Consider the following 21,778-nt stretch of genomic DNA (forward strand, 5'->3'; position numbering starts at 1 on the left):
TTCTAGGCTAATCACTTTTTGTCCAAGGAAAGCAACAAAGAGCAGTTTTGTTTCTAACCTTGTTTCTCATAGAGAAGGCAGAGGTTTTATCTTCAGCTTAAGGGACTTAAACCACTACTTTTACTAAATGGGTTACACGTTTAGTGAGGAACTTGGGAGTGCCTCACATTTTATGACTTCAAATTGTAGCACTACTTTTACAAAATAAATTGCATCTTTGAACTGGAAAACAAACTTTTCCCTGCGACTAGTGTTAGCCCGAGAGAGCTGCTAAACTGCCTTTTACTCATGAATGTTGTTTGACATTTTCAAAGTGAAAACAAAGGACTTTGTTTTTAATCTTGAAATGTCCTTCAGTTTTGTACCATTTGGTATCACTATCCTTACAATACTAACAAAATGATTCAGAGTGAAAGAGACCTGTGTTTTAAAGCTCTGTTGTCATGTCCAGCGCAAGCCTAGCAAAAGTGTGGTCTAACAATTGGATTCCATACAGTAGTTAAAAATAAATAAATAAAAATAAAAATCTATAATGTACTAAAAATACCATGTTCGAGAGATATGTACATGACCTCACTTCATTTAACAACAGCCATAGATATGAATAGGATGGTAGGGCTTGCTCTTTTTGTGCTAATAACATTTGTGTAAACTATAAGTAAAACATTTGCGCTGTTGAATGTAACTGAACGAATAGTGTAGTGGTTAGCACGATTGCCCTCTAAGCAGCAATTGAGCGACCTGCTCAGATTTTTTTTCCTCCTTCTTTTCTCTCTCTTCTTCCCTTTACTTCCCTCCTTTTCCACGATTTCTTATTGGCAAGGAGCCGTTTTGTTTCAAATGTTTATTGAAGAATTGATGGCTTACGTAGCCAAATGCAGAGATCCAGTAGCAGGCCGTAGCCACTCGCCGGGGGCGCGGCAACCACACGGGGAGAGGCGGGGTTTTACTGAACCAGCATTTTACTTCCGCATTAGAAAAATAGCCAGCAAAACGCCTAATATTTCATGAAAAAAATTAAATCACCATGGGTAAGATTTAACCATTATATGTCTATAGTTAACTGTGGAAGGCCTTAAAATACCATGGTGTATTCCCTTTAAATCCAGAGTTAATTCGAGGTTCCAGTTATAGGGAATTACTTGTATTTTAGGCAATTTACATAAAGCTTTTGCTAACTCAACACCTACATAAAAATGTCAAGATTCAAACACATGAACGTGACATTCTAAGATCACCTAGAGTTTCACCTCGAGTGTCTTCAGAAATAGGATGCGTAACCCAACACTTACATTAAACATCACAGTGGATGTTTCTAACTTCTCACCAGTCTTTTTTTTTTTTTTTTTTTTTTAGGTCAACATAAGATTGTTGTCATTTTTCATTCATGATTTCAAACACATCAGTTGTAAAAAAAAAAAAAAAAAAAAAAAAATGTAAGAACCATAACCACAGAGATGGCGGTAACCAAAGATGTTTTCAGTCATTCTCTCCTGGCTTTTGGTTAAAACCATGCCTGCTGCACATGGGAAAGGTGAGCGTGAGGAAGACCGAGACAAAGAGAGCATTAAAGACTGGCAATGAATGAAAGAGAGAGCAAATATAGCAAGAGGGTTGATAAAGCGAATGAGACTGATGGGTGGATGAAAGTGACACGGATTATTTTTCTGCCTGAACCTCAAACTCCAGGTTCAAAGTCAAACAGAAAGTAAAAACAATTGACATGTCAACCACTGCAAAACACACCTTAATTTGGATAATAAATCCCACATATATGCTGGTGTCCCTGTACCTCTGGAATCATCACTTTTTTCAGGTTGACCCAATAATGTTTGCTCAACAATTAACATTAAATAGTCAAAGAGAGCATACCATTTTAAACACCTCAGATTGGTCAATAATTTGTACAAATCCGGTAAATGGGCTGAATTAATTTCATACATATCGCACCTTAGACATGCCAATATGTTTGAGCCATGAAAATCTATCTGGGAAAGCTGGAACCTATCCCACTGCATTGTTGTAGTGCTTTTCCATTAGGCAAGAGGTGCTAGCCACCAGTTAGATTCTGGACACCGTCATCGGGTGGTGGGCGTTTCCAATACTTCAAATTTCTTTGCTTGATGTCGCTGGGTAGGTCCACATAACAGAGACTGTTCAGTGAACATTAACCATTTATTAATGCAGTGACACTTATTATTCTGCCTGCCTGCTGTATATGACGTACATTTGAGCACTTCCTGCGAATATACCGCAATGTTTTATTCTTCAACATATTTCAGTAATACGTACATAATACCTGACTAGTGACTACCATAAAATACTTAACACTTGGGAATTGAAATAATGACACCACGCTGTGCTGTAAATTGTGGCATCTATTGGTGGATTTTTCCAGTTTCATGCTTAGCTAGCTAGCTAACAGTACACTGTTGTGGTACAAATGGGCCAAGTACACAAATAAAAAAAGCCCAGTTCTTAGATAGCTAATAGCGCTACGTCACTGGGCACTGTTCTTGCCTTTTTAACACACAAAAGAGAACAACGTAATGCTTTTGGGGGGGATGGTATAACAGAATAAAGAAAGTTTGTCATTTCCAAACCCACTGAGATATAGGAGTCACAAATGGAGTGGGAGAAATCTAATAAGTAAAAAAGGGCACCGTGTGTCATGGAGGTCCGTCTTCAATGATGAATGGTTTAATTTAAGAGATTGGAGGATTTTGCTATGCTGCAAGGACAGAATTTGAAGATTGTTTCAACGTTGTGCATAAAACAGTTGCAAAGGTGCTGCAGATTATTGGGAAATGTCTTTTCCTTACATTGAGTCCCGTTGATGTTAGCAATATTGTAATCTGCTGGTTATATTTGACTGTTGTATTTTTTTAAGATGGCCCAACTGTTTCTGTTAGGTTTACGTGTGTGTGGTGGGAACATAAAGCATCATAGCAGGCCAGGGTGGTCCCGGTGCTCTAAGAGCTAGTGTTGAAGTGTTCTGATTGATCTGTACTGGAGATTGGTGGCGGCCTGGGTCATGTGGTTCCATGGGCAGGTTGAGAGTGATTATATCAGTGGGAGATTTGAGTTATGCCCTCATTGCAAATACGAGCTGTGTTTCTCACCCTGGGAAAGCGATTCTTGCCAACTTTGCATTTGCTGTTCATTTTGACTGTTACACAATGCAAGATCACTCGTGCTTTGTTTTGAAAACGGACTTATCTTCTCATTGTTTCTGATTTGATTCTGGAACCAAGCTGCTGTCCATCCATCCATTTTGTCTATCTTGTCACGGGTAAATTGAAGCTGAGAAGTAGCAGGGTCTGTGTGAAATGCCACAGAAGGATACAAATGTTTACAAAGAGATAAAAAAAAAAAATTGAAATGGGGGATGGATGATTGCAACCACAAAAACTGGTATACACGCGTACAGAATACTAACATTAAAAGTAATGCAACTATGAGAAGAATATAAGGTTGATATGACATTTTGTTTTTCTTACCTTTTTTTTTTTTTTTTTTTTTTTGCATTTACATTTGAAATGATAACGAATGTTGAAATACTTTAATAAAGTTTTTCACAGTTTTTCACAATGGCACTAGTTTGACACTGACATTGTAACAGTTTTTTTTTTTTTTTTTCCTGTGGGACATTTTTTCTTGTTTTTTATTTCGAGGAAATCGGATGTTGGCAAGCATTCAGCAGCAGATTATGTTAAAAGGCTTGTCCGTTGTCATTTATCATGTGTGATCTAATTTTGACACAATCAGCTAGTGGTTATCTTTACGGCTGGTTTTGCCCTCTGAAGCACACTGATTGATAACTCCACTTCTATACCGCCTGTATATGTCCTTTTCAGGGTCACAGGGTGAATGATAACTGCCTTACCAAAACAACAATACCATAAGTCAATTCTGTTTTGGGGTGGGGGTTAATCTAAATGCATTGTATTGAGCAATTCATCTTTTGAGTCATCAGGGTTTTTAAAAAATATACTTTAAAAAAAAAAAGCAGTAATTGGAAACTAAAGCAGTCGACCTTGAGCTTTTTCCTGATTCCCGTCTGCCAAAAATCCAATTAAACTATTTTAGATTGATGATGTCACTATTTTGACTACGGTAACAGTTTGATCTAAGGGAGCCAGCGCAAAGTTATACATGAAAAGAGTTTCACGCTCAAAGTGAGGTATTCAAATCAAGAGATTAAAGCTATTACTCTGGGAACAGCGGTTTAAGACATTGAAGTAGATTTCAAAGCAGCTGGGTGAGGGAATTGTTCCTTTATGGTAAGTCAAACTGAAAGCCAGAATATTTCTTTATTTTTTTTAAAGCAAACTAATACACGTTTATGTCTGTCCACTGGGGGAAAATGTTCAATTAGAGGACGGATAAATGAGATCTTAGACAACAAGCTTTATTTCTAGCTATTTCTGTTTGGACCTGTATGTACGTTTCTGCAGGAGCTGCCTACAAATTACATGAAGCACCAGTCATTTACTGGATCGCTTCTCATCCATAGGTAAATATGGTACTCGCATTCAATTGGGTCCTCAAATCTTTCTGCCACACCCATTATTGACTCAGAGTGTAGAGACAGGAAATTGATATTACATCTGACTCCCACCCAAACTGACTAAGATATTTGGGAGCTGCCCTGTCAAAACAAAGACAATTAAACCATATTTGAGTAAATTGTGACTCACTAATTTGTGACATCTCTACTGTAAATGGACATCAAGTTCAAAGGTATATGTAACATTTGTATACTGCTATAGATTTACAAATGAAAGGAAACGAGAAGAAACATGTGCCATAACGTCTTTTATTTCTTGGATGGGAGATTTATTTTCTTGCAAAATAACAGAAAAACTAATAAGCATGAGCGTGTGAGCAATTAACTTTATTGCATAAGAGTCAGGTGCTGAAGAACAGCTCCCTCGCTGTCCACATGACAACATGGGAAAACTATTTGTCTTCACGTGTAAAACTAATATATATACATAACACATAATTTATCATACAGTTTGTCAGAATTATACAGTTGCAAAGTAAAATTAGTATAAACAAGGAAAAACAAATGTATGTTTGTCTCTCTTTATTTCTATGAAGGATCGCTTCAATTTTAGTCTGGAGTATCCTAAGTGTCTGAATCTGGGCTCAGGTCCAAAGTTACAAATCTAACTGTATGCCTGGCTATGTTTCACGAGCTAATTGAACATGTTCCTGAACAGAAGGTTATGCACTTAGATGGCCTGCCCATTCATTTTTGGTTGTCAAGCAATATTGTTTTATTTGGACCAACAGCCCACCTACCTCCAAATATGATGATGTAAGATGTCTGGAAAATCATGACACTGAAGTAAAATGGTGATTAAATTTGAAATTAACACATCACAGTGACATGTGTGCTTCGTGACTCGATGTCGATGCTATCGAACTTAGGGTCCGTTGTTCATGAGCCACACTGTTTACTGCTCAGCCATGGACGACCAAACCAAAAATGAACAGGGATTTCCATGTTGGTATGGAAGTTACATAGATGCCCTCATGAAATCCCTTTGTGTAATCAATGACATCATACTGTAGGTCATGATGGATGCAGTTATATAGGATCAAGTTAACACGGCTTCATTGTTTAATTGGAGTGATGCATTAGCCCTGCAGTTATCCGGATGATGATGCAATCCTACCTTTAGCGCTCTCAAATTAACATCTCACTCATGGCTGACCATAAATCCCAATATGGGATAAGAATGAGAAGACAAATGACTCTTCAATATGTCTGTACAGGACCACTGTGCCCGTGTCTGAGGATGTATTATAGGCCCATGTGCTCCTTAACCTCTGCAGGAACTCTAGTAAAGCACAGTGAATATATGACTAAGCAAATAATGATCTGACATAAAACCGGGTAAATAGAAGTTATGCATTTTAAAATTGGCTCAGAGTTCTTGACTGGGAGGCCTCAGTGACCCATATAGCAGGGCAAGAGGTACTTTATGCCAGCCAGAAATGAGAGCTATCATGTCTCCTTTTCTACTTCCCTAATAATGGGAAACCCCTTCACAGGGCTCAACTTCCTGAGGAGTCTTTGTTATTGTTTACCAGCATGTTATACAATTCTATTTGTAACCTAGGCTTGGGTTTAAAAAATTGAATAATCGATATTGAATCGATTTTCCTTTTCAAGCCCGATATTGATTCATAAAACCATGAATCAATTATTTTATATATCTCTTTTCCCCATAAATTCTTAAGAAAATTGAATTTTTAAAGGGCATATTTTTACTGTTTTCTTGAAAATTACTGTTCACATGAATTTTCTTGCATTTATGAAAGACCTGACTTATTGCACTTTAAGACAATTCAGAATATCTTTAATTTAGTTACAATTATTGAATTAGATTATGAAAATATTTGCATCTCATTCTCGCTGATGAGATGTTTGTGTAACACTTAAGTGGTGATATCACGTGTTACTTTCATTAATAAACTAAATAATTTGACCAGCTACTGCCTCTGCAAAATTTGCTTAGGAATTTAATATTTGTGGAATTTTTACCATGTAGTTGACATTTAAGAAGAGTTGATGTGGCATAATTAATCTATATCAGATTGAAGTAAAGTGAATCGAATCAAATTGGAAAAAAATCAAAATCGAATCGAACTCTTCTATCCATCCATTTTCCGAACCGCTTTCTCCTCATATTTTTACTGTTTTCTTGAAATTTACTGTTCACATGAATTTAAAAGTATTTTCTTACATTTATGAAAGACCTGACCAATTGTACTTTAAGACAATTCATAGTTACAATTATTGAATTAGATTGTAAAATTATTTACATCTTATCCTTGCTGATGTCAATGTTTGTGTAACACTTAAGTGATTATAACATGTTACTTTCATTAATAAATTAAATAATTTGATCATTTACTGCCTCCGCAAAATTTACCTTGGAATTTAACATTTGTGGATATTTGTGGAGTTTGTATCATGTAGTTGGGGCAGGATGGCTCAGTGGTATGGTGGTCGTCTCCCAACCCACAGGTTGTGGGTTTGATCCCATGCCATTGTGACCACGTCGAAGTATCCTTGAGCAAGACACTGAACCCCCAATTGCTCCTGATGCTGTGTCAGTAGGTGAATGGGTAGTCTAAAATGTAAAGCGCTTTGAGGGCCTTGTAAGGTGGAAAAGCGCTATATAAATGAAGTGTCATTTGCCGTGTGCCGTTTAAGAGAAATTGATGTGCCATAATTAATCTATATCAGATTGAAGTGAAGTTGAATCGATTTGGGGAAAAAACATCAAAATCGAAATCAAACTCTTGTGCATCAAAATAGAATCGAAATTAGAATCAATTCACAGTCCTATTTTAAACTATGACGCTGGTTTCTACAGTATGGTTTGGAGTTGGGATGGGTTAGTTGTTTGTCTTACTTTAAATTAACTCATTCACTCCCAGAACATTTTCGCTATTTTACTGGATTTTGACTGATTTTGCAAGGTCCATAGAATATTGTCCTATTGCTATAAAAACATGGAATCTACCAAAAGAAAGATTACAGCCTCTTCTTTCATCAGGAAAAAAAAAATATTTCTATCATTGTCCTTTTTGCATCAATTAGCATTAAAATATGGTTAAGTTTCATCATTATTTACAAATCTGTTTAAAACTACGGGGAAAAGAGCTTTTTGATCGCTTATACTCTGCTGCCATTTACTGGCCGTTTTTGTAATAACTACCATTGCTTCAAGCATTCTCTTCAGTTCAGAGGCTGTATCAAAGCCAAAACGTATAAATACATCTTTGGGAGCCTGGTAATATTTAAAATAGAACGTATTTATACGTTTTTGGGAGTAAATGAGTTAATTATCTAAATGATATCTATATAATAGATATATTAAACATCTTGTCTTGGGATTTGTCATCACACTTTCAGGGGAAAAAAAATATGCGGCTGCTGCAAGTATTTCTCTTTAATACATTATTTTCACCAGTCTTGGCATGAGCCATGTTTAAACATGCAGACAAAACGTCTGTTCATACAAGAATGGATCACAGTAACAGGCCACACACTCTCTACTCCTGGCACATCCGTCACAGACGTCCGCGGGGGACACAGTTGAATTCCCTTTCAATTGCACAAAGTAAGCTTCTTTTCATTAGCTTTATTGACAGAATTGCTGGCTTCGCCAATTCATGGAGTTTGAATTTGGTGGTCCAAGGAACTAGTCCACTCAATTAGTAGAATATGTGGTCCTGATGACTTTACCAAGTAGTGACGTTTAGTGTTGTGGGTAGGCTTTATTTGCATGCGAAGCTGCTGGGATCAAAATTAGAATAAGAAAAGTGAATTGTGCCGTCTGGGTTTGGAGTTTGACCTTATATTTGTGAGTTTCTCAAAGTGGGAGGAGCTTCTCAGCTGGAAGGACTTCAAGTAGGACTGCTGCTTTGAAAGATGCCAAATGAAGTGGCTCGGACATCGGAGATCAGTTGATGGATGCGTGGATGATGCCTTATATCAGGGGTGTCAAACATAAGGCTCGCGGGCCGGATCAGGCCCGCAAAGGGGTTTAATCCGGCCCGCGAGACGACTTTATAAAGTAAGTAAGTAAATAAAATAATAATAATAATAAATTGTAATGTAGGACCAATTAATCAGCCAGCCACAATCAAATATATAAATTTGTAATTTCCAAAGCAGTCCTCAGATGAGTAATGTAACTTGTACACGGAATCGCCCTGGAAGTCATTATTTTACACACAACTTAAAGTTATGGTTTGTTAAAAAAAAAAAAAAAAAAATAGCCAGTTTGTGTTTTGTTGTTGTTTGTTTTTTAAATCATAGACCAACATAAACGTGTTAAATACGACACAAATTCACTGGTAACACAAATACATATGACAAGGATTAACATCCTTATGACTTCATTAACTGTACCACACAATGCATTCTGGGAACTATTTTTATACAAAACAGGTAGAATTAACACGTCCAGAACTCATACAGGCAAAGTATTGCCGCGTTTCATTTGCATTTGTGTTATTTTTTTTTAACAATAGATTACAATTGAGCTCTGTAATTTAGGGCTGGCCCAAAAATTGCAAAAATCTGCGTATAATTGACGGCAATTGTTTTTAAGTTATATACCATTATTTTACTAATCCGGCCCACTTAGTAATATATTTTCCTCCATGCGGCCCCTGAGCTAATATGAGTTTGACACCCGTGTCCTAGATAGTTGGAATCATACATTATATTTGGTAATACCAGGTTTAGACAGACACACTATTTTACCATTGCTGTTTCTTACATTGGGAAGGATAGAGTTGTCATGATTTCCCATTCAATACATTTGTGATATATTTGACTATTGATTAGTTATATCTGCATATATCTTAGAATGCACTCAACAAATGTTCCACTGTAACGCGGTAGACTCATGAAAACATCAAGTTAAATGCAAAAGACTACATATACTATATTCCACACGCCATCACATATTTGAGATGATTACACTCAAAATAGTAAAATAAAATGCAGGCCACATTATATTTCAGAACAAGTTCCCTTTTTTATTTTTTTTTTATTTTATTTTTTTTTATTATTTTTTGTTATTATTTTTTTTTATTTATTGGGTTAACTTTAACCACGACCTTGATTTAGATAACAGTTAAGTAGTATTTCAGCACACGTGTACACGTAGAACGTTGAAAAGGTCGAAATATTAATATAATATTACTTTCTTAATAATTACTTATAGCAGGTTACAACTGGAGTTAATTAAATATTTACATGATTTTTGATACGTTAAGGTGCATTCATAGCCAAACATACAGTATAATCATTGATAATTTATATTTTGGAGGGCAGCGACGGTATATTCTTTGACTCAGTAGCTAATTAGATGACAGTGCCACTTCCCAGTGGCTCAGGTTGCCAAGGAAATTAGCATGCCCCCTGTAAATCCTTTTAGTGTGAAATATGCCCCTGAAAGCACCCGAGATGATGTCATCTCAAGAGGACGCGCACGTGCACACACACATGCACACTCCCTAAGTAGGTTCTATAACTTTTATGTCAATTTAAGGTTGAAATTTTTGTGTGCAAGTAAGAACATCTTGAAAACATAAGAAGGGCTTTAAACATGCAGTGCATCGCTTAACACACTAGCCACTGTAAATAATTACATTCTAACAGAGGTCATTTAATAAAGAAAAACACAGAATATTTATTATTATTTACCATTGTATACATTTTTACTATCATCTAAAAATTAGGACATATATCTATCATGAAAAGATTTCTACAATGGTCATACCAGATAATGGTTGGTCGCACCACACAATATTTTCTTAAATCTTAAATCAAAGTTATGAGGCTAACAATTAGCCATCTAAACAAAACAAGCTAGCTAGGCATGCAAGTATAATTTTAATCCCACGGTTGCCCTTATAGGAGGATGGTGGTGCTTTTTTTATAAAGTGGGTGAATCACCCAACTACAAACAGACGCACATCCTCCAAGTGACTAAACTGATTTAAACAAATAAGAGGAAGTGAGCGATCAAGGTGTTGGTGTCCCTTACCACATGTGCATACAAGTAGTTACTCTAACACCTGTCTGACTTACAGTAAATGTTGAAACAGCATCAGCCTACTGAAGTCTGTTTTGCATGCCATTTACACCAAAACAAGTTCAAGTTGTTACTTTTCTTCATCATAGCATACATAGGTGTGTAGTTTCTTGCTTTAAATTAAGTTCTTTGATTCCAAATTGTTAAACTATCAATCTACTTTTGTCATAATCGACTCGTAAGGGAACTGAGAATGTTTTCAGGTATGTCAGGATTAGGCAATCAATGTCTAATTTGAAGACGCTTAAGCAGGATTAAAAAGTGCTTTGTCAGTCTTGTGCATTGCTGTCACCTATTTGTCATTAACTTGTTGCAACACACAAAAGCAGTGAAAGTTTGACAGCAGTATGATGCATAAGGTGTATTGAAGGTGTATCTTGATCTTCAACTCTTTCTTCACACCACTACAGAGTTAACTCTTGGAAGTACAACCACCATTTGCCTCCTCCTTTAAATTAGTTTCAGCATAATTAAGTCACATTGTTTCACACCACTCAAATGAAGCAAAAAAACAACGGATACAATTACAAAGTCTGCATTTGAATGACCTCTGATATGAGTATCCATATATATTCCTAGCACGCATCCCATCACAAAAGGGGGGGCAGAATTGCAGCTTTCCGGATTTTCATGGGACCACTGGGGCGATGGATGCAAAGCAAGGCAGGCCATTAAAAATGAATGCCAAAAAAGAAGGAAAAGGGGGGAAATGTAGCAAATGGGGGAAAATAGCCATTGACATATTGCACCGGTCTAAGAGAACGTATCATTGTTTGGATCTTTTTTGTTAGCAACAGCAGGGGGAGGCTTCCAGCAAGGTCTAAGACATATCATGTGCTTCACTTAAACCACTGAAAGAGCAAATAGAGGACCAAATCTTGGCCTGAGCAGCTCCAGAGGACTTTGAAGTCAAATAAAGCCACCTCATCGATCACAGATTCAAAGGCCCCTTTTTCCCCTTCTCATGTCTCACACTCTTGCTTTTCACTCTCGGGAGCCTTTTGTTTATAATGAAGCTGTTATAAAACCCCATTCACTTCCTCTAGAAAAAAAATCAAAACACATTTTAAAATTGGCTAAATTAAATAATAACATTTCAACATTTAGACGCTGCTTCTGAGCATATATTAAATTCTTTGACAAAAAGTAGGATAAAAATTGATTAAATATCTTTATTACTTAAATGGTGCTGAGGTTAAAATGTCTTCTTTACAACCACCTGTTACTACTATTATAATATTGGAAAAAAGAAATCCCATGAAAGTTGGGAACTGAAGATGAGGCAATTATATTTAAGGTACTAGAACAAAACAAAACAAAATTTTTGATTACCGGTAATTAAATGACTAACAGGAAGTTTCAAATGTTTTGTTCAATTTAATTTTACAACTTTCAGGGGATAGTAGCCATGCCTAGTTTTTTTTAAACAATAAGGAAATTCTGAATACTGATTCTGGCAGCAATAAATGAGGGTTACACATTGAAAGGTCTTCATTAAGGTGTCAAAGAAGCGGTAAAGTAGCAAATTTGTAGCAAATATCCGAGTTTCTGTTTATGTCATTACTCACGTCACTAATAAAGCATCTTGTCGTGATTGTAAACAACGTACAAATAACGTTTGAACTCTGAAATCACACCAAATGATGAGCATCTCTAAATACAAACCATGTGGTACATATTCTATTTGGTGTTAATTGAACTGACTTTCGAATAATGCGACAAATAAATTGTATGGACACTTCTTTGAAGGTGATGGCAAGATGGTGGCTGCCTTTAGAATGCATGATGTCAGAATAACTTAATAAAACTGCACGCTCATCGACGAGCAGAAGCTTTTCCAAGGCAATTTGGAAGTGCCATCCCAAACCCAACAACCTATGGGCTGTTTGACGAAGGTCGGATAATTGTGACGCCAATACTGAGCTTGCCAACCTGGCGCTCATTCCAAGAAGTTAAAAAGATTAATTTGATGGCTCTGATGTTTAAAATATTTGCAGACAGTGAGGAAAAAAGAGAGAAGTTGATTCGAAGGCATAGACATGGACATAAAACCAGCTGTAAGTTTGAATTATGAATTATGTCTTGCTTTACAAAAAGTTTTGAAAGTCTCGACTTGACTTTGACTTAAACTCCATTACTGAACAACTTAACAAGTCCATCCATCCATTCATTTTCTTAACCGCTTACTCCCCACAAGGGTCGCGGCGGTGCTGGAGCTCATCCCAGCCGGCTTCGGGCAGTAGGTGGGGTACACCCTTAATAATAATCATAATAATCATAATTATTATTATTATTATTATTCTTATTATTATTATTATTATTATTATTATTATTATTATTATTATTATTATTATTGTTATTGTTATTGTTATTGTTATTATTATTATTATTAAGTATTGGAAAGAGGCCCCCAGTATGACCCAGCTACAGACAGCTACTGAGGCTAACTTGAGCGAAGGTTCACCAAAGATAAATACATTTTGATTCAAGAATTATCGTCTTAATGAAACCGGGAAAAAGACAATAGCAACATTGATGATTTAATATTTGAAGATAAGAGACACAACATAATGACGTTTACTTTCATCTTATAGACGCAGGTAAGCTAGCTGTGTGAACTATGAAGCTAAGCTAGCCCTAGTTTAGCTCACTGGTGAAATTTTAATTCAACTTGATGTCGCATATGCATTCAATTGAGAAGACAACACAGTAATAGATTAGTTACAATGAAGTGTAATCTTGAAACAAGATTACACTTTTGAGTCCTCTTCTGGTCATGAGTGCATCCGCCATATTTTATGTGGCAGGGCCAACGTAACCTAGCGAACATCAAATTCTCTGAGTGAGGAGTCCTGTCTCATGCTAATGCCTTTTATCACTGCAAGTCATAGAGAGAAAATGACTAAACCTAAGGAAAAAGGTGGAGGAAAGATGGGGATATACTTTTGGAGGATGATCTCATACTTTCCAAAGTCCCTTTCTGGGAACGCTCTCACAGGGTTGCTCTCAAACATTGGACCATTTTTAGACAGTCACTCGTGGCACCTGAAATATGAAATAAGCCAATCGGATGCAGTGAATTTAAAAATGATTTGCGGTTGCTACTTCAGGAAGCACTCCACAGCCCTTTTCTGAGTAACCTTGTGAGGGAGAGTACACTGTTAATTGCTTGTGTCATGTTTTGGTAAACCCAAACCACTAATTGTTCTTGTGCCATCCCACTTGTTCTGCCGTTTCCAGCCGTCCCCTGTCCTGAACTCCCACTCCCCCATGCCGCTACGTCTTGCGCTGTTCTCGTCAGCGCTCCTTCATTCTTTGTGAGTGATCCCCCAGCCTCCGCCATTTCCGCCCGGTGCAAAGTTGTGGGTGGGAAAGCTCAGCCAAGGGTCACTGGTGTACTCTTGCTTGCTTTATCCCTGCGCACCTCTTTTATTTGCTTCATCTCTCGCCACAATCGCCCTCAAAGAACGCTTTCACTCTCAGTCACCCCAAAGTCAGTGAGGACACTAGCCGACATTATTCTTTTGAGAAGCAGCACACAGGAGAAGAAAATGGGAATATCTTTGACAGACTTAAATGATACCAGCACTCAATTTTCCAAATTTGGGTTAAACATTAGAGGAACACCCACTTAAAGAGGGTTCTGAGGCAATTGAACACCCTGGAGCCCCACTGCAAAAATATTGTTGCTACTTTTGGCATCTTGTAGAGTATTGTAACTTGTTGTTAATATATGTTGGTAGAATTTTGAATGAAAAATAAATGACCTGTGGGAAAAGTTATGTCAGACTGAGCATGCATATACTCAAACAATACTGATTAAGCAGTAACTAGTTACATAGTTTTAAAATTGTCTCAATATTCATGCATTTAACACTTTGTGGTGACTTTTGGAAAATTCGTTTTTGAAAGTCAGAGTCTTAATTTACATAACTGATGCATCATAACAAAATAAATGTTACGATTTCAGTGACACCTTTATTTTATTTCTGCATAGCCTAATGCACGTATATGGTGGGTATATAGATTTTTAACCATTTACAATGGCTATGGCAAGAGGTGAACATTACGCCAATCCTGACGGACGGTCCATTTTACTGACGAATGACGAGAATCTTGAAAAACAAAATGACTTAAGCAGTGACGGAAGTGGAGTTTTGTCCTTCAGTGTAATCATCGCTAACCAGGTCAAGTACCAAATGACCTCTCAGTCCGTCATTGATGGACGCTCGTTTTGCTGACGAATGACAGAATGCCCACCTGTCTGTCGGTCCTAAAATAGTGGTGACGAAGTGGTGATGTAAAATGGTTAAAATAAAATGACGGACTGATGATAATGGAAAGGTGCCCAGGGTGCAGATGAATGACGGACCAGCAACATTTGGTAAAATGACCACCTCTGGCTATGGCAAATATTCCATATAATAATCTGACCAATCTGCCTTCATTGCAATGGGCTTCCTGATGCAAATCACAATATGAAACATATAACACGAAAGCTGACCGGACAGGAAGTTTAACAAATGTGACATATTTGGCTGTCAAACACACATAATAATTTTGTTTAAGCCAGGAAAGGATCAATTTTGATCCTCAAAGTTAAATGATAAACACCTATGCTATGGTTTACCTCCCACAAAATAAACGAACAAAACGGTTAGCAGCACAAACAAGTAAACATACAAGGCACTCTATTATCCTGTAGAGTACACTGGGTTGTCCCCATAACTTACTGTGCGTGTGTGGGTGTGTGTGTGATGAGGTGTAATCAGTGCAGTAATGGCTTACATCTGTTGCTCCCAGATTTCAAAACCCGCAAAAATTGTCGGCTAATGGGAGCAACTGAATTTATACAGACAGTTAAGGCATAACATCTCAGGTAAAGTAGTTAAAGTATTTCATAAATGTATTCACCACTGACTTACGGCTTGACATAAACTGGCAAACTGCAGTGAATATGGCCATTCTGTGCGGTCACATTCCTCTCAACCATGATTTCATACTAACTGGCAGTAAAAATGATGTCTGTAATTGTTTCTTTAACACTGCAACTTGCAAGTTTAATGTTGTGCTTGATAAGATTAGAGTACGTGCCTTATCCCCAATCTCGTCTGGCTGAGTTTCTGAAAACATGTTGGATGAGGAGTGTTTAATGTGATGAAAAAAAACCCCGCACATAAACACACGTAGCACAATATCAATATGCACAGTGGCAGTTTTAAATGTAGAAATGGTAGTGTTGTAAACACTTAGGTTACATATCTGGAAAACTACAATACACTGGGTCATGGCTATGTATATGTGAGATTACATCAGCAGAACAGTAGTATTTAAATGTTTTAAAACATTTTTGTATTGTCTTTTTGCCGCGTTCCTGAACTCGAGAAAACTCTTTTCCTGCTTTGTGAGATCAAGATGACAGTTTGCTTTTATTTTACATCTTCAATGAATTTCAGATAAATCGTAATATCTGTTATTCATTGCATTTTTAAGCAAGCCATTACACCAACATGTCTTCCATTAGCTTTGAGCGTCGTCATCAAGTCGTGGGAGCAAATGAACGTTTCAGTCCAAAAGCCATTAAACCAAACCAGTAAGTTGCAAATGTTAATCACTTGAGGAAAAACTGTTCATGCCCTAATGGTATGAAATACAATCCAGCGTGACATTTGAGGACAAGATCCAGGTTGTTCAACACATCATGAAACCCTGCATAGCTCCATAATTCAGTCAAATGGAGGTTCTTCAATGTGTATTTAAATTAATTTAATTTTAATCATTAGTGTTAATTTCGACAAGAAATTTGAATTTACCGGTAGTTTGTTAGTCTTTTGACTACAATTAAAGTTTTAGTCATAATTTAGCCATCTTATTGTATTTGTTTTGATCCAATTTTAGTCAACAAAATAAAGAGATTAAAGATTAGCTAAAATTATAACATTATTATTGTAAAATTGTAAATTTCTGAATTGGCTTTAACTTTTTGTTTCACACCCCTAATACATACCCCTACACGCACACACATCCATCCAGTATTCTTTCTTTTTCGTGATATCTGTATGTAAATAGCTGTAGTATGTTTTGATTTAGTCATACAGTAATGTAGTCCACAATGCACACACTAACAACAGTCAGACAACAGAAATGGTTTCATACGATTATGTTTCTGCTGCAACATTACATTGACTATATTGAAAAATGTTTGTAAATGTTTTTGTATTACAGTGTGTTTTATTCAAAAGTGGGGGAAAAAAAATCTTGCTCATTGTCTCACATTTTAATGATTCTATTCTTTTCCTCGGAAATGAAGCAGGTGGGTGTTAGGAGCTGATTGTGGGTGTGAGGTTAATGCCAAGACAACAATGACCCCAAATGCACCTTATCATACAAAAACACACGCAAGCACTACTCTCGCAGCAGCAGCACTCTCAGACGTCACTGTGACGGAATCCCTCTGTCCTATGTGTCATTGAAAGGCATTGTGGGCGTGATGTATGATCTCAGGGGCCAACGTCTCTTTTTTTTTTTTTTTTTTTTTTTTTACGTTTTCTTTTCTCATCTTTGCTTCTTCTTCAGTCGGGCCTTCCATGGAAATCACAGTGGACTACTTAAAAGCAGTATGTAACTAAATAATTTGCTAGATGGTGACAGTATGAACCTGAAGCAGACTATTTACCGTATTTTCCGCACTATAAGGCACATCTCATTATAAGGCGCATCTTCAATGAATGACACATTTTAAAAGTTTTTCAATATATAAGGCGCTACAGTAGAGGCTGGGGTTACGTTATGCATCCATTAGATGGTGCTGCGCTAAAGGGAATGTCAACAAAACAGTCAGATAGGTCAGTCAAACTTTATTAATAGATTACAAACCCGCTTTCTGACAACTCCATTCACTCCCAAAATGAATAAACAGCTGTTTTATTATTTTCTCTGAGGTAAAGTATTAGTATTAGCTAGCGATCCAAGATGGCGGGATTTTCTGCGCATGTGCGTCACCGATCGTACAGGGTCACCGTTAGCGTCTTGACAGCGAGACCTGTTGCAGCTCAATATTGATCCATATATAAGGCGCACTAGATTATAAGGCGCATGGTCAGCTTTTGAAAAAATTGAAGGCTTTTAGGTGCGCCTTATAGTGCGGAAAATACGGTAATTCATAGGTTAATTTTCATCTGTGTGCCCTATTCTGGGCCACGGGGGAACTGGTGCTAATCCCAGTTGACTTAGGTGAAAAGCAGGACATATGTGGGACTGTTGCCAGTCACACACAGGGTAGTAATAGGGATGTAATCAATTACACTCACAACTATGGACATTTTAGTTTAGTCAGCCTGACTTGCATGTCTTACTCAGTTACCAAGAGTAGAGAGGTTAGAGCCAAGATTTGGACCACTGTCATGGTTTGATGAATCCGGATGCATACGTGTCTGGAATCTTGCTCAACACATACATGGTACAAGCTTGAACAAACCTAAATGGTGAAGAAAATTTTGTGACATTGTGCTTTTTAGATAAGATTTGACTGAATGAGCCACAAGTCGCAGTATGCAAAATCGTTGACAATCCCTTTGATTTGGTGTTAGCTAGCAAATGTAAATCAGTGAATGAGATAGAAGCTAAGCAATGGCAAAGAAAAGTCATTATATATCCAATTAAGCTCAACTTGGTCCTTGGTGCTATGTGTGAATTTTGTTTTATGGAACTATGACTGTGGTTCTTGCCTTTCCCTGTTAAAGCATAAACATGAGCGTGTGTGCTTACATCTATTTGGGTGATGACGCAAGCACATGTTCAACTGCGTGTGATTTATTTTTATTTTTTTCCAACCAATCCAGACCTGGTGTCACCCTTACCCTAGAGTAAATTTCACCTCACATGAGGTCTCCCTCCGCAACAAGTTCCAAATATTTTTTGCAAACCTGTAGAGTCTCATCAGTGCCAAAATGTGAGTTAGCAACCTCTCATATTCCTGACTCACCACACTAACTGCCCTTGCAGCCATTTAGCTCAGCAGTCTCTTGGGAGGATCTCTGGACGGCAATGCCTTGGATTTATACGGGAGGACTTGACTATTATTCATCCGTGCTCATTCCAGATGAGCAGCCTTTTAAAGGTTGATTGCACTGGCTAATGAGGGTGCCCTCCTTGATGATGTCACCAAAATGCCTCTCGGACTACTTTGGGTGATGGCTTCTCACTTCAGAAGGGCACAGCAATGTCTAATGCTTCGATGTGGTGCTGCAGATGTTATGAAACAAAATTACTGAGCCTCAAATACATAATTTACTAATAGGGTTAGAATGTTGGGCTTAGCGTCTGACTGGTTAGCACAGGTGTCAAACTTGAGGCCCGGGGGAAAGATATGGTCCACAAAGCATTTTATGTGGGCCGCGAAGGCAAATCATCTGTCAACTTCATGTGACTTGCAAATAGTCTTCACAATTAACATCAATGAGATATGGGGTATTGCAAGCATTTTTCATTACCAAACAGCGTTGCCAGGTGGGAAATATAGGATTATCGTACCATAGACTCAAAATGATCATACACCCGTCATAACCAAAATACACTGATTCGCGACAGTCAAATATAGTCGTCGTTCTTGTGTTTAAAAGCGCTCACCGCTCACAGGTAATCAGGGCTTCGTTGCGGGTTAACGTCACTGATCTGTATATATTACTAGATCGGTGGTTTGAGTCTCGCGCGATTTCCTGTTTGGGAGTGTCTCCTCGGCGCGGGCACTTACCATTCTGGTTTCTCATGCTCAGCAAAGCACGATTGGCTGGTATTATGGCACATGAGAACGCAAAAAAAAAAAAAAAACTCTGGCAGTTTCAGTTTTGCCGGCAATAATACGAAATGGTCAAATTATCGTACATTTGCCATTTTTCAGAATTATTGCTCGTACATCGTACAAAGGGTCCAATACAAATACGATAATTACAAACACTGTTATGAAACCCTCCTTTTGAATAAAAAGGAAAAATAGTTGAACATACAATTATTTACTGACTTCACATGTCAAAACTAGCGATCCATCAATTTGATGTGTACTGTATGGTTTCCTCCCGCTTTCCAAATAAATGCGTCCGAGATTAATTGAAGACTCAGAATTGTGTGAATGGGTTTTGTCTGTTTGTGCCCAGCAATTTTAGGGTGTGCACTGCCTCTCATCCAAAGTCAGCTGGATGAATGAATGAATTATTCATCCAACATCCAATCTAATTATTTTGCATAAAGCTGAATTGCACTATTTTTAGCTCATGCAGTGGTGCACCAAAGTAGAAGTGCTGAAAACACATCATCAAACCTGTTCTAGGCCAAAACGGGGGGACACACTGCAAGTACTTCACTTGAAATGGGTACACGCTAGCCTTTTATGATGGCCATAAAGAGGAAGGAATACTGATGAGCTTCACCACGTGAGGGCTTCACATTTGCTCTTTAGTGATGTCAATGAGTTCGTCAGCAACCACATGGTAACTAGAAGAATCCAACACTCTGAGCTTCAACACTTTCGTTGTGAACTTGTCCACAATGCTGAAAGCTGTTTGGACTGAATATGAAGAGACATACCTTTTTTTTAAATATGTATATATACTGAAAAGAAATGAATGTACTTAGTTTCCTTACTTCGAAACTTTAAAATAAAAATGCTACTGCCTGCATCCACAGACTAGATGTTGAAAGGAATGGCATGCACATCTGTACGAGTCACAAAGACAGAGTTTACTGTTCAGGAAACGTTTGAGTTGAAGAACAAAATCGAAGTTTGACATCTGAGATCAGGCAATATACAACATGGCTGACTAAGTCACAGAGAGACGATAGTCATGCGTCATAACAGTTAATTCATCCAATCAAAGTGCCTGTTTCTTGTCACTGACAACCGTACTGACCATTTAATTGAATTTTCATGTTCACCTCAATCATCGTCATCTGATCATAACAACGTGAGAAGTTCAAAAACTCATTTTCAGCCTCTGGACTTGAGTCATTCTGCCTTCGTGACAGTATACTTTTTACTGTATTTCCAATGAAAATAATGCTGCTGGTTTTCAACAATGTTTTGCTCATTTCTCAGCTGGGTCAGAATTTGTCTTCCAGCATCCCTGTACGAAATTGATTTTATAGGTCATATAAGACCAAGCCGAGTGACGTCAATGTTAAAATTGTTCTACCTGTATATGGATTTTAGTCTACCTTGCCTATTCCAGTCAGTCTATACGGAGTTCACATTTGTGCTCGAGGGCCACATTGACTTTTTAAAACGAACAGATTGGACAGGTCAAACAAAAAAACCAAAAAAAGTTTGCATGTAAAATGCTATGTTTTAATAAAAGATTCCTTCTCAGTCTTTTTATTTTAATTTAGAATAAATTAAATATCCTTATCAAGAATAATGGACCGGTAAATTAGGCCGCCATATTAGCATCGTTCTTGTTATACCCCAAATACGCCAGTTTTGCGGAAAGGCAAGGTGAATGGGGTGTTTGAGTTTTCCCGGGCAGACAGGCAAGCCTACAGGCATTTTATCCATCTGCATTTTCTGATGCACGACACACAGGGACTCCTGATATCCACTGAATGTGACAGTGGTAATATTATTGTACAAGCAGTCATGATGTTTTACCGATGGACCCACCCTATAACAGCAACACGATCAAACAGAGGAAAGACACGTTCCAAAACATTGTTACGCACCGGCCTGCCGCTGTTTCAAAGCTCTCCAAGATTAGATTGGGCAGGTAACTCCATAGAAACACATGATTAGGTTTAGGATCTGCGGGGTTAGGAAAAGTTAACAGTGCAATCGAAACCCAGATGTGACCAAATGTTAAGACCTGCGAGGTTTTTCCCAAGGACTACAACTGAGGGAACAGGATGGGAATGGCAAAGATGGCCTATTATTGCTATAAATCCCCACAAACACAGTGTAGGAAATGATTTATGTGCATAAATCTGCCGAGTGGGGAAAGGTGGCAGATCAAATTACTGTTTCTGTAGTTGTGCATTGGGGATCTGGGGTGGTACGTAACAGATCCTACTGTACACAGTGATGGTTTTGCATGGGTTGGCAGAGATAGCTCTCATATCATCAGATCATTTGTCCTGTATATATAGTGATTGCTGAA

This window comes from Festucalex cinctus, chromosome 10 (genome assembly GCF_051991245.1).
Source record: "Festucalex cinctus isolate MCC-2025b chromosome 10, RoL_Fcin_1.0, whole genome shotgun sequence".
Taxonomy (NCBI): Eukaryota; Metazoa; Chordata; class Actinopteri; order Syngnathiformes; family Syngnathidae; genus Festucalex; species Festucalex cinctus.